This window comes from Corvus brachyrhynchos, unplaced genomic scaffold (assembly GCF_000691975.1).
Source record: "Corvus brachyrhynchos isolate BGI_N302 unplaced genomic scaffold, ASM69197v1 scaffold94, whole genome shotgun sequence".
In the NCBI taxonomy this organism is placed as follows: Eukaryota; Metazoa; Chordata; class Aves; order Passeriformes; family Corvidae; genus Corvus; species Corvus brachyrhynchos.
Window position 1 is genome coordinate 3,762,259 of NW_008238330.1, and position 19,875 is coordinate 3,782,133.

At 36.2% G+C, this 19,875-nt stretch overlaps 1 protein-coding gene across 1 annotated transcript in view; it reads left to right on the plus strand.

Moving 5' to 3' along the window:
* Window positions 1-19,875, plus strand: part of CNTNAP2 (contactin associated protein-like 2) — a 1,035,043-nt gene that overhangs the window by 174,175 nt on the left and 840,993 nt on the right. The window lies entirely within an intron of this gene.

Here is a 19,875-nt window from a genome sequence, read left to right on the forward strand (position 1 = left end):
AATTATGATTACAATCATTATAAACAATCTGTGATCTAGGGTCAGTTTGGTAACCATGAAACCAGGGCGTGGAAGATACAATCAGCTTTGAATGTTATCCAGTGTAAGATCTAAGTTGATTCTCAAATTGTAAACAAATTTTGTTGATCTTTCCACTTCAGTTCACATGTCAATTATTACTTGTATCCAAATGAATGTCTTTGGATATACTCTGGACTAGAATCATACGCAAAATTTGGTTCCAAACCTGAGTCAGGGTTACCAACTGTGTAAATAATAAGCACAGGAAAAAATCATTTAAACTATATCACCTTCATTTGTATCAGTCTCTGTTTTCTCAGTTGTTTCAGGAGCAGAAGCCTTAACTCTGGAGTAGTGAATCCAGGGTCCTTTGTCAGCAACTTTGACTGCGGCGAGGGTGGTCAGCAAAATCTGGAATGATCCCCTCCACTTGGCCTTTAGAGGGTCACTGTCCCACCACTTAACACAGACCCAGTCTCCAGGCTGGAAGGGATGTGCAGGAGTGTCCAGTCCTATGGGTCTAGATAACACGATGTAATTCTGGAGCTTCTGCAAAGTAGAACCTAAAGCCATTAGATATCTCTGCAAATCAAGTTTTCCTCTCATGTGAATTTCACCCGGAAGGTGTGGAATTTGATATGGCCTGCCACACAGTATTTCATAGGGACTGATGTTATCCCTTTGCCTCGGTTGTATGCGGATCCTCAGTAAAGCTATAGGCAAGGCCTGAACCCATGTCATGGATGTCTCTTGACAAATTTTGCTAATTTGTGCCTTAAGGGTCCCATTCATACATTCTACTTTACTGCTTGCTTGGGGTCTGTAAGGTGTGTGCAGATCCCAAGCAATTCCCAAAATTCGGCTAACTTCTTGACTCACATTTGCCACAAAATGTGGTCCCCTACCCAAGGACATACCCAAAGGAACCCCAAACCTTGGTGTTATATGATTAAGCAAAACTTTCACCACCTCCTTGGCTGTGTTAGTGTGACAGGGGTAAGCTTCAGGCCATCCACTGAAAGTGTCAACCAACACCAGTATGCACCTGTATCCTTTTTTGTGTGGTAACTCAGCAAAGTCTATTTGCCAGTAATCTCCAGGAAGATCCCCTGCCTTTGTTACTCCTAACACAACTCTTTTCCTCGTATCAGGATTGTTTTTGTAGCAGATTTCACACCTGCTCACTACTGGTCGTACAATATCTGCCATTCCCTTTTCTATTACTACCTTTTTTAGATGTTTCAGAAGATTTTCAACCCCGAAATGTGTGCTTTCATGTTCTCTTTGAGCTAGTTCTTGAAGGATTAGAGGTGAGACTACAACCTGATTTGCAGGTGTGACAGCCCATCCATTTTCTGTGATCTCAGCCTTAAGAAACTTAATTAACTTGTGGTCTGCCTGATCATATTTTGGGGTGAAACCTGGCAAGTCAATCTTTTTTTGTGGAATTACTGCAAGAACACCTTTTTCTGCAGCCCTTTTTGCTGTTCCATCAGCAAAGCGATTTCCCAATTCTGGAGTGGATTTCCCTTTCTGGTGATGCCTACAATACATGATAGCTACTCATTTGTCAGGGAAAACAGAGCAGGATGACATTTGCATTCTTTTCCCAGATGCTGAGCCTTAGTTCAGAAAGTTAATTCTACATTTTATTTTCAAGCTAGATGTATCCTTGCAAGGAAGAGAATAGGGGGAAAGTAGAATGCTCCATCCTGATATCCATGAGATCCAAATCAGCTAGAAGTTTTGAGTGAAAGGAAGAAGAGGAGATTATGTCAAATGAGACTGAAGGGGACACAGAGTGGTCAAAATCCAGTCTCATATCAGCACCATTTTATCTAGAGACAAGATCACTCTATTTGTGAGCAGGGATGCAGCATTGCTCTACAGGTATGGAATAGAAGCATAAACTCTCATCTGTGACCATTTGCACTTCCTAATCAAGTAGATTTAACTTTTCAAAGCAGAGAAAAATTAATGAAAACAATAGTTTATATTACTGTTGAGTAATGAAAAAAAAAGAGATTGGAAGATAGATACAAGTAGAAGTGGGGGATAAAGTAATAATGCTGCTCTGTAAAGGTGCCCAATTTATCTATTTATTTATTTTAATAAAATCTCTGTTTGCATGAAATGAAGAAATGTAGATTGCTCTGTTTGATTCTGCTTCTTCCCAATCATGTACGAAGTTTGTACACGAATGACAGGGTGATGCTCAGAGTAGGTGGGATGATAGCAAAGCTGCTGCCCTCAGCATTGGCAAGAGGAATCCTGTTAATTTAGGAGTGTTTAAATTTGCTCTGATACAGTTGTGTCTGCCAAAACAAGCATTACCTAGCTTTGCTTTTATCACTGAGCTTGACCCAATCTGTTTTGAAAACACTGTCAAGATTTGGCTAGTGAGGGTATGGGGAAGTTGAGGAGAGAAGCAGGGAAATAGCGCAAAGTACAGAGGTCACGAGTATTAGTACTGTGCAGTAATCCAAATTTCTCTTAATTTCTCTTAAAGCCAGCATGTCAAATTGGACATATATTTAAAGAACTCAAGTTCAAATAGTTAAATTATTTTTAAATGTACTTAACAGCAGAGATGAAAGAGACCAGAATGAGGCCTGTAAACCTCCCAAGCTCACTTGAGGATTTGATTCTATGAACCTCATGCTAGTACCTATCCATATTTATACAATTCATCCATTTCTTCATGGCAATATGAAGAAACCTTTCAGGTAGTTTCTCAATCAACATCAGTCATCTTCCTAGCTACAGTGAAGATGTGTCTCAAGTATCTACTCTATGTACATGCACCTGCCCAAGAAGATAAAACTCATTATTGTTTCCTTTGGGTAGTGAATTCACTCTGATGCTGATAATACTGGCTGGAATATATGAAACATCACCTCTTCGCATCTGCCAGACTCCAACACCTTCCCTCCCTCCCAAAACCAAACAAAGCCAATTCATGTGTAGGCTTTTTTGTTTTGCTTTGCTTTTTCTCTTGATCACTAAAATTTTATCTTCGTGGGTATTTCATAATCAGATTGAATAAACTGTAATTTTTTTCCTAATTCCTCATATTGGTCTCCTGGACTATATTGAAAGCAGTTTTGAAACAAGAAGCTTCAATGATAATAGCTGGACCTGAAGTGGAAGAGCTTTGGGTTTGGGCACAATGGGAGAGGGGAAGCAGGGGAAGCATCTGGGATTGTTTTGTTACTGTTTTATTCCCGTGAGTTTATCAAATGGAGAGGTTTCCTTGTGACTGAAGGCTACCAGTTTGAGTTAAATTACTTCTGTTTATATTTGGAGACTGTTAAGGTATGAAGTTAGTTATAGTCTGTTAGCTTATTTGGCTTTGTAGTGGTAAAGTGGATTTTTTTTTTTCCCTTGATTCATTCTTTTCATACCAATGCCAACCTGCAAAAAATTGGGAGCAGTCAACACAGACTGTCGTTAATGAGTAGAAAGTTCTTTTTCTGAGACATAAGCATCCACACTCTCTGCTATTTCTTGTCTTGTTCACCAGAGTGCACCAGGAGTGCAGGACAGCAACAACACAGCGGTGGGTGCCCACTATGTTACTGTGCTGTCTCCCAACACTACAGCCTCGTTGAGTGCTGTGAAAAAAAAATTAATAAAAAAGAAATTACACCATCTTCAAGACTTGCTAGAGCTTGACTTTTTGCTCTTTCTGATAACAGGTGGGAAAATATGACAGCTTCTTCACGGGAGTTTTAATGATTTCACTGCAGTGGAGAAAAATAGTTTTCAACAGTCAATGGGGGTGTTTATTTAAAATATCCCAAACTGTCACTTATTCAGCCACATAGCAAGGTTGTTGAGGATGAATTGACAGAGCTGTGAATCAAGATTTCCTGCCCACATGCTTTCCTCTCTTGTCAGCCTTGTCAAATTTCTCTTGCTGAAATCAAGGAACATTCAGTTCCTTTAAAGAAGTGATCCATTCTCTGCGAGCACAGTTCTTTTTTTTCTTCCTGCCTCATAAATATTGAAAAAGAATTAATCTTGTTTGTTACCTGACTGATAAGCACTGGGCAAAAAAATCTGTCAATGCAATTTCATTACTGAAATTAGATCAGAGCTTTTTGAGTGTTGTTACAGTTACTGGGTAGAATTTTAAAATATACCCAAATGACTTTGGAACAGATTCACCATTTCCACTCTTTAGTAGCACCATTATTAATTCATACATTACACAGAGTTGATGCAATTAAAATTTACACTTCTTTTGTGATATATTCCAATAGCAGTTATTTATGTTGCAGAATGATGCATGAAATATGACTCCAAGACATCGTGTCACGGTTTGGGATATTGTTGTACTCTGAGGCAATGAAGTACAGATCCTGCCATCTTTACTTAATCCTGTAACTAAAATGCTTAACATGAATGTAATTACAAAAGAGATCGGTATGTGGTCCATGCAATAATTTGGCTTTTCTGTGTTTGCTGCCATTATTGTGATGGATTTTTTTTTTATTTTATTTTTTTCCCTAATGAGCTATTAATTTTTGATACTGAATACTATGTAATCAGATAATCCCAGGAGGAAACTGGAATCTGTTCAGTAGCAAAGTTTATTTGGGCCTCTAGGAATTAGGAAATCAGGGGTCTTCGGTGACTCTCTTAAACTTTTAATGTTGGTTGTTGATGATACTACTTTTTTAGTTTCTGAATGGCTATTAAGAGTCATGGTTTAAACCCTGCTGAGAAAGCAGTACCATTCAACTGCTCACACCCAGCAGGATGAGGAGGAGAATCAGTTAAAGGTAAAACTAGTGGGTTGAGATAAGGACAGTTTAATGATTGAAATGCAGATGATAATAATAATAACAATGAAAATAATAACAATGAAAAATGATAACAACGACAGCACTAATAATAATAATAATAATAATAATAGTAATAATAGAAAGGAGATAACAAAGAGAAAGGAATAAAGCTCAAGAGAAACAAGTGCTGCACGATACCATTGCTCACTATGCACTGACCGGTGCCCAGCCTGTCCATGAGCAGTGATTGGTGACTCGTGGCCAACTGCCCCCATTTTGTACACTCCTTTCCAGATTCTTTAGCTTTGTGTCCTTTTGGAAAAGTCCGTTTCAGATTTTTACCCTGAAAGTTTCTTATGAGTGTCTCTTTTATATTCTTCAGACACACAAATCTAAGAAACAGGAGTAATGTCCTTTAAACAGTTAATTGAAAGATTGCAACTTTTTTCCTTAACTCTTCCCACATACTCTGCATCATGCTCTCTATAACAGGTGTTACTGCAGATTTCTCTGCTTCACAGTGTACCCCCATAATTTCCAGTTCCAGGAGTATAGAATGCACCAGGCTGACAGAGGGGAGAAAGAGAACTGCAGGAACAGAAGGGAGAGGGCAAAACAGCTGAGATAAGTGGAAGTAGCCTGTGGGATAAATGAGGAGACAATGAGTTGTACATTTTACATCCTCACAGAAACTGTCTGTCATCTTGGAGTCCACTGTCTCCTTCACCCTCAAACCATGAGAATTTCTAAACTATAAATTTATAGAAGAATAAGTAGGTAGTGGTTAAGAGGGAATAGTTGTATATAAATATTTGAAGTTTTGTTGAAAGAATAAGATAAGAAGATGACCAGAATGGAAAAAAGAGCATGAGTGTAGTGGAAGGGCAGTCAGACAGAAATATTCCCTCTTGGGAATATTTGTGGAGTCCATTTAAAAATAAAAAATCGATCAGAGAGAAAACAGTTTGGGAGCCCCTGCCAAATGTTTACATATATTCATTAATCCTTCCAGACTTGAAATAGATCTTCTCTGTGAAGACTAGAGTGTTAACTTACTCAGGTCAGCCTATGCCATCCAGAAGTGGGATGCTAAAATTCCCCTTACACATGTGCTTTTCTCTGTACTGGTAGGACAACTTGCAGTTTCTAATCTTAATTAGGCATTTATCAGTCTTCATTGGCTTGAAGTCTGCATATGTAAATTTATGGGGTTTTTTTTTAAATCATGAGGTGCGCTGAATTGTTTCATTTCATTTATCAGAATCCCCCATCTCTCCTGGAGAAATAGGTTATTGAAACTGAAATGCAGTAGCTGCCCATTCTAAGTAGTCTGATAAACTACGCGACAGCATGCCAGAGTGACATTCCCAGTCTATTGCATTTGATTTAATACTTTTAAACTTTGTTATAACAAATTTGGCTGGGAAAAATTGGAACTACAGATGTGCATATCTACAACCCAAATAGTATGGCTTCCTTCCAGCATGGCCTGTTTTCTTCATCCTGAAGAAAAACTGAAGGAGAGAAACTTGAACAGTTGCATTGCAGCAGGAGTCAGATACTGACTGCACGATCAATGGTTTGGGCTGGCAGTGATCCACTGTAGCAACAGAAGGCGTCTGTAATAAAATCCAGTCTGGGAAACTAAAGCAGATGATACAGGTATGAGTGAGACTATCCCTTAGTGGCTGAGGGTGCTGTCCCTCTTAAAATATTGCAGAACCAATCCTTTTGCAGTCTATTGTAGTGGGGATAGTCAGTTGTCAAGCCTTGTCCTTTATCTGCTCATGAGCTAGGCATATTTAGCATAACATAACCTTTGGAAATAAGCTCTGCTTTCTTCTCTAACAGTGCTATTTTCTGCCATCTTCTGACAACAGTAACAACTTCCCAAGGGCAGGTTGCTAGATAAATCTGAAGAGAAGTATAAATATGAGCTTCCAAAATAAGCATGTATTTGAGTTTTAGCATTAAAAACCACACATATCAGATGCACACTTATGATCTCTGCCTGCCTGCCTTCACATTATTTCTACTCCTTTGGCTACAGGCCCTGAAAAGTAATTGCTGATAAGAAATGTTATTCAGGACAGATAGAAATGTTAATGATTATGTCTGTGCTACACCTGAGATCATGTAATAACCCATGTCTTACAAGGGCTAATTATATAATTAGGCTGCGATATGGATGAAGTACAGCAATCATAAAGCCCAAGCTGAAGAAAGGAATTTTGATGTATACATTTTTGATAGACATTATTCTCTTGGCTACTCTTTCAGCACTTAAATTTGCAGACAAGGAGAAATGCAGGATGATTTTTCAATGCCTGTTCTGACAATAAATATTTTTCCAATGTTTTATCCTGCATAATCTCCTAAACTATCTATTGTAGATTTCCTTTACATATTTACAGTAATTGGCCCAAACAGAAGACAACTTTTATGTCATAAAGCCAAACAAAATCTTTATAATTCTGAATGAAAAATCTGGTTTTCTCACACATCTGTATTCTGCTGAACAACACACACAACCACTGAGAATTTGGTGAAATAATTTCTTAGCTTTCTAGAAGAGCTTTTAAATTGCTGACTGCTAAAACCTATAGAGGAGAAAAAAATGCATAATATCTACCTTTTTTCATTTTTCCATAAGCTTTGCCTTCAGTTTATTGTCAGAGACAGGGTATTGGGCTATATCTGTTGATTTTTGGTCTGAACCATAATATCCATTCTTTTTACTTTATTATTTAGCTGTACAGGTCTTGTGAATATAGAAGAACCTTTTTCATTTTACATAGTAGAAATAGCATTTAACATCACCAATTTTAGTAAAAATATGCTTGCTAATATCTCCCAGAAAATTAGAATAGGTAATGTTTTATTTTGTTAAATAACATTAATGGTTGATAGAGTCTAGATCTGGTGGGGTATTTTGCCAACCTGATGATGGTCCTTTTGTTTTTATTTTTAAAGTGTAAAGTAGGCCTAGCTCTAGGTGTTAACTAGGGTGTTAATCCTTCAAGGCTTGCTAAGGCAAAAGAGTTAAAACAACTAGATATGTATGTGATCACAGCTAATATATGGCATGCAGTGGCAGTGACCCTTTAGGCTCTTTAGTATTAGGGTTATTCCATTCTGAAATTATAGTTTCCCATCTAAAAGCTCTACTGCACTTAAATTTTATGTAGATCCTGTAGAAGAGATTTTAATCCCTTTTCTTGATCCTTCATTTCTTCTAGAGTCTGTGCCTACTGTTAGATCCTTTTTGAGTCTAAATGTTGTATTTAAGTGGGCTTTGGAGTTCAATGGGAACTTCATTTTACACAGGAATAGTCACCCAGGTTCCCAGCAGATATTTTGGTGATTTCACCTAAGTAAGCCAGAAAGAGAATGGCAGGAATCTTCTTCCATTCTGATCCCTTAGTGTGGGTTTCTTCATGCTCTGAAATCTCTGCCAGTTAATAACTGCAGTCAGAGACTACCATGAAAAAGGTCTGAATGCTTCCTCTTCTGGTTTCTGTTTATCATTATATGGAAAAGGAACATTAGCTATTCAAGGTTTGCTTTTTTCTTGCATTTGAAATGTTTACTGCACAATCATCACATTTAGGCACAAGGCTAGAATAATTTTTTATTTAAGATTTTTAAGCTCTTTAGTATTACAACTAATATGGCAAATAAATTAAGTGTTTATATAAAGGCTTCGTATTTGCCTAGGGAAGACTGTCCTGAAAATAGGGGTAGCATTTCAGAACTGGAGGCATCTGCTGTTCTACAGATACCAGTGAATAACAAAATTAATCCAATAATATGCAGTTCCTTAAAAAGAGAAGATGTAATAGATCTTACTTGCTGAATTAATTGATTTTACATGTAAATGTAATCCTTTTCTAAAGACAGATTTGTTCCCAAGAATACAATTTGAAGTAATGAGGTTGCCTAAATCTGATGGTGTTTCTACCTCATGTTTGAAAGCTTCGAAGATGAAAGAGAAATTCACAATCGTTTTGCAGTTGAGTTTAAATAATTCATTTGCTTGCTTACTGTTCAAAGCATACTAATAAAGTAAAATATCTTTCACGGTGAAGATTTCACAGTCAAAAATAGTAAATGTGACTAGGAAATATAATTTACTGAGCTAATATTTGATTACGCTATTCAGAGGTTTTGCTGATGTTGTGGAGACAGTGTTGCTGTAGAATTTTCCGAAGTGTGCAATGCATTTCTGTTGTTTGGTCATTTGCTGTGCAAACAGATCTAAGGCATAAGATCCTTGATGAGAAGAGGAGATGTGGGTAAAAAACTATAGACCAGATGCATCTGAAAGTTTATGGACCATACAGTCTTGTCTGTCCACAGGGACTGCACATTGGATGTCATGTTGGAATCATAACAGAACTTGCATGGTCTTCGTGAGTGATAAGGTTATCCTCCATTAAGGCACGATTTTTAATTTTTCATTAAGAGGGAAACTTTCTAGGGAAATTAATGCAATACAGGATAAATATCCTAAATTCAAGCAAAACTTCCACTCTGTTTAATGCGATTTTTTTTTTTTTTTTTTTTTTTTTGATAAAGGAATCTGGGGTTATTTTTTTTGTATTAGGAGGTTAAGCCTCTCTCCTGAAAGAGGCATTGAAGGCCTAGCACACTGCGGATGTAGCTACTCTAGCTAGTGATGTGCCAAAAAATGCAACAAACAGGAGCTAAGATTAGATTTTCATGAAGTGGAGACATAAGAATAAAAGATGTTCAATGATGTATCTTCACAGATTCAATTTTAAGCATTTGAACATGAAATTTCCTCCCATTTTGATGGAAGTCAGTTGAATTATTTTAGTCAGAGCATGGGTGAAAATGTTGATACCATTTAATAACTTCCTAGCCTTGAGGAAAACATAGTGGGAGTGCTATAATGAAAATGTTAAGTCTGATTTATTCAGAAGTGACACTGTGATTGGCAAGATGAATGACTAGTTGCTTTGCTAGATGAGGGGTTTCATATGAAAATCTCCTTAAGATGGCAAGTTGGTGTCTGTCATATACAAGGACACTTTCATATTTTGTATACTCTTTATCATTACATTAGCAGAAAATGCTGATGTCGAGCAGGAAACAGTTTATTAGGAAAAAAGGTAGAGCAAGAAGAGTTGATTTTCTGCAGGAAGATACATATACTACCATTGTTTCAGATACTTGGGGTGAAGTAAGTGAGAAAATTTTATGCTAAAAGGAACAAACAAGACTTCAAAGGAAGTATCAGGATGTAGGGATGCATTAATCAATCTGAAAATACCTTAAAAGTCCCTAATATCTTTTACTCCCAAAAGCTAAAGGTGGTTGAGATCATCTTTTGAATGATGATTCTATTTGTTAATGTGTGGATTTGTAAATGAACTGGATTATGAGCTTCACTGAAAACAAATAACTTTTGCAAGTCCTCAGTTGTTCCCTTGGGAAACTAATGAAGACATGTATTACCACTGCATGCCAACTGTAATCAGTTTGATATTGTGTTAATTATAGCATATATAGACAACAAGGCTTTATTATTTGAGATATTGTAATAATACTTGGAAAAAACGGTGGTAATAAAATTGTGTGCCAGTGGTTTTAATGCCTTCCAGAGGATGACATAGAACTGTAAAACTGTTCCCAGCTGAAACACTACAGTTTGCACTACAGTATGACTGTAATTCCCCAACATGTTTGCTGTTTGCAGTGGCTGCTTCTAAGCTCACCCATCGTTCAGAGAGTTGAAAGCTAAAGTTCACAGTACCTTGTACGGGTTTTAGTGAGTAGGTGATATCACTAGGTGATATTGCTTCTAAATTCATAATGTAAAAATATGGTAGAAACCTTTCCTGCTCATAATGAGGATGACCAGAATAAAGCTTTTGCTTTCTCACCAATTTTATTTTTCTTGTAATATTGGAATAAATGACTACATTTCAAAGTATTTTTAGAAACCTTCTTAATACAATATTTTTAGCATTATTAATGACTTCCATTCTTTAATTGGGGATGTGAGCTGCTGCAATTCCACAGCATGAACACTTTCCTTATTAGAACATTAAGCAAAACTTCTGCACTGTTGAGGTTTAGAAGTAACACTGGCTCTTCACATTTGCATAAGGAAAATTTGCAAGGTGGCAGTATCTTCTCTCTCTGGCATAATTCTCAATTACTTCTGAGATAGGCTTCCTTTCTTAATTACTTGTTAGAATATTTAGGAATTGTATGATTTTTTTTGGAGTGTGAAACAAAGTCAGGGTTTTTTTCTCCCTCAGATTGTTTTTTTTCTTTTTAATGTATGGTGTCTAAACATGAAAACTCTAAGTTTGTAAAATAAGTCTAAAAGAAATTAATGCTTCATTAAGTCCATACAATAAATTCACTTCTAATTGTTTAGATGAAAGTATTTTGTTACAGTTATATTTAAAATAATTTTAATTTTTAAATTTGAAGTTATTCAATTTTGTGGAAATAATATAGGACATCTTAAGTTAGATACTCAAATATGGATAATTGTGGAACTATCATCCTATCACTTAATGATAGGAAACTATCATTACTCTTTTCTTGGTTATAATAATTTAAATTTACATTTCCAGTAATTATCCCTGTATTGTGCAAAGACTTGATCATGTATGGATCAGTAAAAGTTAGTCACTTAAATTAGTGGCCTAAACAATGAAAGAAATTCCAACTTTTCTAAGTGACAGGTTTCATCCACAGATGTACTGATAGAGTTGTTCTTAAACCTCTACATGATTTTAAAACTAGGAAGTGTATGCTTAGCTCTGAAATAGAGCTAAATAAATATTCAGATATTTTCTCAAATAAATTCATTTCACATTATGGTGTGTTTAGCTCTAAGTTTTTGCATAATGTTAGAAAGAAGAGAAAATCAATTAGTTTTTCTGAACACATTTTAGAATCAAAGTTTTTGATTAAAGGTGTTAGACCAGTACAGAGTCCCATTTTCAAATTGTCTGTATGCAGATGTGTTTCAGGTTTTAAACCTTTTCAGATTTTGGTGTCAAAGGAAAAAAACCCGATTTGATTCAATATGGTCAAGAGATAAATAAGAATGTGCTGGCTCACAAACTTTTCCGTCACATAATATAAATTTGAGATATTAATAAATTATGCCTTTTTTGGCATAATTTAAGGCCAAAGTTTCTGAAATATGTAGAAAATCGGCTTGAAAAGGCAAATCGGGAAGGCCATCAGAAGGAACTCTTAAAAATTACAGCCAGCTTCCGGGCAGTTGATTCTGCATAACAGCCCTCTACTGTGGGGAAAAGTGAAACAAGCTTTCAACCTGATTCTAATTGTCCCTGATTAGAGTGTGCCTGATTTACGGATTGGAGTGAGCACAGAGGCACAGCGTGCACTGCTCACTCAGCCAGGCAGCACATGTGCTTTACCTGAGTGATTACCCATGGCAGAAGTGCCCAGTCTGCTGCTGATGGCTGGGCAGTGATGGACACTCTACCTGATCAAAGAATACATTTTACACTTGCGAGGAGTCCATGGTATTACTGCCAGTGTCACTGATTGCCAGGCAAAATGAGTCAATGTGCAACACTACTGTGATCCCTGCTGTGCTCTGTGCTCAGTCACTGTTGTGACTAATCTATGCTGATGTCTCAGTCAGCCTAACTAGAAAGTATCTTTTAGTTCATGGTATTCAGTAGGAGCTGTTACCCCTACAATTTGCTTGTCTTGGGTTCGGTTAGGTTAGGTTCTGATACGTGCTCTTGATTTTAATTATATTTTATTATTCCACCTGCTGTAGAGTTTGTGATAGCATGTCTGAAGACTAAATTATGCCATTCTGTTTCATGCCAACTATATAGAAATTTCTATTCAGTAAGAGTTCAAGTTGTCCTGTTAATAGAAAGAAGCTTACTTGTAAAGTAACATGGAATCAGGGTATTCTAAGTTGGATCTGAGAGATTAGTTCAAATGTTTTCACTGAGTAAGTTAACACTAAGAAGTCATTAGAGAAGAAAACAAAAGTAGAAAGCAAAATCAGACAAATTTTCTGAATTTCTGAAACAGTAACTCCTGAGAAGCTCTTTTGATCATACTTACCTGAAAAGATTTGGTAAAATGTGACATGACTACTCATTATTTAAAGAATATACTTTTACATCCATGAATAAAAACCACAGTGAGCAAGAAGCATTAGTGAAGTGTTTGCTGAAAATAAGGACTAATACTTTGTAAATAATAGATTTAACTTTTTTTCAAGATAAAGCACATGCACACTTTCATTGACATCAAGTTTGTATTATGCAACAAGCATGGGAGAATAGAGAATACAAGAATAAGTTTCTGAAATTAAACATGCATGCCTGATACTATGGGATTAGGCTTCTGCCGTTTGACAAGCAAGCCAAGTTAAAACTAATCTCTCAGGTGACCAGGAAAAAAAAAAAAAAGAACTGATTAACTGAGATTCTAGCTGAATAGAATATTCTGCTTGGCAAAATACTGCACAATAGGGAAATTAAATGTAGGCACTGAAGAAATTATTTTTCAGTAGAGATGCTGCAAAGATCTTTGACCTCATGCTGATCATAACCGTTTATACAAAGGACTACTAATCACCTGGGATCTGAAAGGCTGCATTGGTGTGGCAGTGAACCTGTTCTACTAAGTCCTGGCTTTCCATGAGCTAGCCTGCAGTTACTGTACTTCCTGCTGTTTTCATTTCATGACTGACATATATGTTATTGCTGTCAGTACCTCTGCATGACGGTTTAGATATGACCTACATCGTTTTCCCACACCTCTGGATTTAGTTGGAAAAGGAAAAGGAGAGCTATCTAGTGTATTTTAAGCATTAAGTCTTTAGTTTTCAGCACATTTAGAACTGTGGGATTTTGTTTAAAAATTAAATAGTCCAAAAAGTACTGTTCAACTTCATGACACCTGAAGCTGTTGTTTATAATTTTAAAAAAGTACTCTTGAGACATTAGTGTAGAAGAGTATGTTAAAAAGTAGCTTTTGGTATGAACATGCTAAGATAATGTTGAAGTTTTATCTATTAAGCCATTGTTGTGCTCACTGATGAAAGTAATGAAAGTATTAACAGAATAAAAAAAAAAAGTAATATTCTATGCAAAGCAGAGTATAGCTAAGGAGTTAAAAGATGAATAAAACTGCGGTGTTCAAAAATTAATCAATAAAGTATCTTTTTTATATCTAATGATTTACACTAACACTTGATTTTTCTGCTGTTAAGAAAAAGCTAAAAGTAATTTCACTTGCTTCTTGCAATTTTAAAATTAAAATCTTTGGAAATAAGTTATTCATAAGGTGGCAGGGTATCTTTTAGCATCCTACTTTTCCTTCTTTTTTTAAACTCACAATTACTAGGAAAGTCAAAAAAACTTTGTTGAGCATGAATAAGAAAACCCCTCAACTTTTTGCGTAAGGGGATTTTATTTTGGGTTTTTCCTTTTCTTCCATGATACAGTGGAGTCCATTATCCCCTTTCTACATAATTTTGTGTTTCAGAAAATCCAAATTTCAGTCCACTTAAATCAGGCCAGCATGATTATAAATAATAACTTGTGATAGCCATTCACTGATGCCCGTTTGTGGTAATAAATGAGTGAGAACTTTTTTTACACAGCTAGTGTTTCCTTTTACCCCAAACTGTGGCTTCACCCCACTGTAGAGGATGCTTCTATTGCTTTTGTACATGAAAAGTGGTCAGTGCTATCCATTGTTTCTTTTCCACACAAACCTTTTTCTTTATTTCTCTCTTAATTACCTTCTAAGTCCTTATTAGACATAGTAAGAAATGGAACAAGTCTTCTTACTTATTTACTTAAATACTCTGATGAAAAGAGATGTGCTTACTGTGTAGTTACTTGGGTTGGGAAATCCATTTCAACCAAGATTTAGAGAATCTGCTTTGTTAAGCAACTCTTGATTGATACCTCTTTAGTCACATTGCACTGCCGTTGTCACTTCCTGGCTGAGCTATTAGGATTTTCAAGGGTTTATTGTGTACTGCTTAGCACTATGCTGACCTGTGCATTGTGCACCGTGTCCTATGTCTTTCTTTATTCTGGGACATGTCAGGCTTCACAAAATGTGTTTGGGGCTGGATAGGAAATTTTGTAGCAGGACCCTGTCGGAGGCAGCAGTGTTTTATAAGGCGGCACAAAGAACACAAAAGTCTATTTCTTAAGCTGCTGACTTCAGGTTTCCAAATGGAGACAAAGTGGTCACACAGTTAATTTGTAAGGGGAAATATGTATAGGAACACAAAGAGTAATAACATGAATAGCCCTTGGTCCATGTGTCTCCTTTGTTTTGAGAGTTGATTAGAAGCTTTGATTGATGCCTTCTTAAACACACTGTTGAAGTGTGAAGACACTGGTGTGCTGTGACTGAATGCTCCATTTAAAAAGAAGCACGGGTAGTTAACCTGCCATTACAGCAATGGTGCAGGTGTGAAAAATGAACAAAATCAACGTTAAAGCCACCGGTAAAGACAGTTCACGTTTCTTGGTCCTGTTGTGCAGCTGCCCAGAGTCAGAGTCGATTACACATGCTTACTTGTCCACACTCTCACTGTGGTGTTTACAATCTTGTAGGGTGACTTTGAGGATAGAAGAAAGAGTAGGATGAAGGACAGAAACAATTGATTGTTTCCTCAAAGCTGAGTTCAGTACTGAGAATGTGTATTAAAAATGATGGCAGGGAAAAATATCTAATCCTAATCCCAGCTGTGAGATAACTGACTGGTACATTTCAGTGTTTAGGGCTGGTAGCTGAGATTGACTTGAAGTATCTCATTTATTGTGTAGCTGATTTTAGTTAACTAGGATTTAAAATTTTGGCCTTAACTGATATTGACCTTATGTGCATTGGTTTTCTTCTTTGCAGCAGTGCTTAATGGATGCTTTTTAATTGATTCTCTGATTTCAAAAAGGGAATAAATAATAAATAAATAATAACACTTGATAGGTCTACTTCCTATTACATACTGCCATGTATTTTATCAATATAATGCTAGTTCTGTTCATTTCAATTTTGAGCTTCCTTCTAACTATACTTAAAATCTGATCCTTTGCTCAATCTGTTTCATGTTATTGAAAGCAACACTGTTATCCATAATTTTATACTTTTACACAAATTTTAGAGTAGCTTCATTTTGGCAGCTTTTGGTTGTCTGTAATCTTCATTTTCATACCCATATTTTTAATATGTTGATAATCACTCTGTGTCCTTATGCAGACCCTTTCTTCTACCACCTGTAGAAAAACCCCAAATTGATGGTTTCCTTCAACTTTTCCTTTTTATTTTTTTTTTTTTTTTATCGTGAGTATATAAGAGCTTGTAGTTAATGACCAACTCTTTACAAGTGGCTTCAGTGAATCCAGTGGAATGAGGCTATCTGCAGTGATAGGCTTAGATTTAAGATCAATGATACTCCTTGTGTATTTGGGACCTGTTTTGACAAGGACTTTAGAATCTGATCAGTGTCATATAAAACGTTACATTTAATTTCTTTTTGCTCTCTCTCTTCTTCATATCTGGAAGCATTCAATTAGTTAACTTTTAGTATTTGTTCTGTGTTGCTTCAATCCAGAAGTTGGTCTCAGTTATAAAGTTTAATTTAATTTCAGTTGGTTTTAAAAATTTGTATTTCTGCTTAAGAATTTATGCAGGGAAAGTTTGACAAAAGACAATGGCCTACCACTAAATCACTCCTCTCATTCTGCATAAATACATACTTCTCTAACTACTTCTCACTGGGGTATTAATAGTCACTTACTGCTTTCAGCTTTAGAAAATGATTTTGTTTGCAGATGTAGATTTGTGAACTTTTCATCTCTCTCTCTCTTCTCATGGTTTTTCACCTCCCCCTCCCCGTTTTCAAAGTTTATTTTCTTCGTTCTTCCTGACTAAACCTATCTTCACGTGCTAGAACAAAAATGCTGATTAAGACTGAGGGTTTGGTTTGGTTTTAGCATCATTGTTTCATGTCAGGAGGTTTTTAAAATGTACACAATGGTCTTTTTGAGATATGGGAAAGACCTGATGTATATTACCATGCTGATCACTCTCTCTTTAACCTTTAGAGGTCAGAAAATGCATATGGTACCGATACACATTACACTTTACAGGGAAAGAATATTTTTTTTCCCCATTATTTTCTTGTTTTATATTAACACCTCTGAGCCCCAACCTTTACCTTAGAAAACGGGCTGCTGGCTTTGGACATATGTACATTATTTGAAACACTAGTGCTGTACTTAGTACTCATGAATTTTTGGCTAGATCCTTTGCTCTCACAATGAGTGTGAAAGGTGATAGTGGTTAATATAGGCAGATTAGGTCAGGAACATGAATAATATTACATTGTGTGAAACCAGTTGAGAGCCTTCTCAAAGGTGATGAACTCCCAGGTCTGCTTGAAGACTACATGGGTTGAGCATATTTCAGGACAGCAATCTGTAAGATTCCCTCATTTTATAAATAAAAAGGATTCTAAGTATTGGAAAATCTGTTTTCTTTGATAGAATTGGGCACACCGAAAAACATGTTTGTCATTAAATTAGTTTATGTACTGTGGTCAAGTGCTTTTGCGAAATGGTACTTAAATAGAAAGTACCAACAAAAGCTGTATTAATTTCTTGCTACTTTTAGAAAGCTATTTTCTTATTGTTGTCCTGGATAATTTTTTTGCTAGTAGCAGTTCTTAAGAAATAACATTTTAGAAACCAGGTGGTTAAAGCTAAATTATTTTAACTAATATTACAATCAGTTTTGATGAGTACATAGTCTTATTTTAATGTAAATTTCTTAAATCCTTTTATCTGCTAGTACAATAAAAGCTTGCTATACCTGAGAAGGAAAAGTACTAGTTTTCAGCTATCATTTTTGTTTGGTGCTCTCATCTGTGCATTAGTACTCTGAATCAGCATTAGTCATAAAGCATTTAAAGATTTTTCAAACAATCAAACCCATCAATTTACTGAAAGAAGATAGTGAGGCATAAAGCTAGCATTGCAAAATAAAATGTATAATCGTTGTCATGGTTGCCCACTTCAAAATTTCAAAAGAAGCTGTCTCTCATAATGGAACAAAATTTCTCAGTATTCTTGGAAATTGAAAGGCTAAATTTTGTTTTTCTCAAAAAATTGTAAAGGAAAAATGTCCAGTCTTTGAGCTAGAAAAAAATATATAATCAGTAACATGACCCAACAATTGTAGAAATGTGTGTGTTGGGGAGGTTTCATACTTCTGTAAAGATAGATAACTGCCTGGGAAAACCTATGTGTTTAGATTTCTAGGCTATAAATACATATATACTTATATATTATTTATATATATATATAAATATATTTGTAGATTTATTTATTTATAGATATACCTATAGATTTATAGGATCTTTTGAATGGAACCAGTTGCAGTGGACACTTGTGAATATACAGAAACCTGCTTTGTGAGTCAAGGGTGAACGTCTAATGTCACAGAACTGAAGGACAAACATCTCTGCAGCATTTTGGGAACACCCATTATATGTAGTGAATTAGCCTGACTGAAAGAGGAATGTAGTTTAATAAGATGTGAAAGTATAAGAAAAAATGCATATGAAGACTTCAGTAGCTACCATGTAATTGAGGTTGGCAATTGCAAAGATATATGTTCCCTAGCAAAGCTCTAAACTGAAGGCCAACTGTGATTCAGAAATAAGTTACCTAGAATTGGCAAACTTATCCTTGAACAACTGTTCTTTAAATAGAGAAGAAGAGGTCTTCAGTAATGTCTTTGGAACCAGTACATACTAATATGCATGACAGAAACTAAATAAGTTATCATTGTCAATAAATAATATTTTTGTCCCAATTTCTTTGTATTAATAATGGTGATAAACAAGGCTTTTAGGCTTTTAAAGAAAAACTACGTAAGATGTTTCTCCTCATTTCTCTTCAGTAGTATTCTTGCTGGATTTTTTCTGTGCACATTTTCTAGAACTTTTTTGGTAACTCAGGTATTTTTGTGCATCTGAATATTGTAAGCAAATTATCTAGAGTATCTATACAAACAAAAGCATGTGACATTTCTTGAGTGTTGCTTGATATTTCACAGGTGTTTGTACTGGTTCCAATTCTGTTTAACAGCTTCATTAATGACCTAGATTATGGGGGACAGTGCATACACAGCAATACAAGATTGGGAGTCGTGGCTGATAGACCAGATTTTTGTGCTTGACTGGTGTAGAAATGATCCAACAGGAACCTGATGACGTTCAATAAAGGGAAATTCCGAGTCCTGCACCTGCAGAGGACTAACCCCGCATGCTAGGGGATCAATAGCTGGAAAGTAGCTTTGCACAGAACCCTAGTAAGTCCTGGTGGACAAGCTGAACAGCAATGTGTGCTTACAGCAAAATAGGCCAATGGTCTCCATGGATGCAGTAGAAAGAGCATTTGCCAGCAGGGCAAAGGTGGAGGTCCTTCCTCTCTACTCAGCACTGATGATACTGCATTTGGAGTGATTTGTCCAGTGCTGGTGAGTCATGGAGCAAGTTCAGCAAAGGGCTGCTAAGGTGATTAGGAACTGGAGCATATTTCAGAGGGGAGTCTGAGAGAGCCAAGACTGTTCACCCTGAATTTGCAGTGGGGATCTTGTCAGGGTGTATAAGTTACTGATGGGAGGGTACAAAGAAGGCAGAGCCAGACTGTTCTCAGTGGTATACAGTGAAAGGCCAGGAAAGCACAAACTAAAATGCAGGGAATTCTGTTTAAATACAAGGAAAAACCATTTCTGTTATGTGGGCTCAAACATTGGCACAGGATGCTCAAGGAGGTTTTGGAGTCTAACCTTGGAGATCTTCAAAACCTGACTGGACACAGCCCCAAGAAACTTGTTCCAACTTATCCTGCTTTGAAAAAGCAGAGTAACTCCAGAAGTCCCTTCCAGCCTCAGCTATTCTCTGGTACTGTGTTTCAATGAGTATATGTTATCTGATGTCTAAGATCAAACTCCAGGTAAAATTGTAGAAAGGTGTTTGTTGAATTGG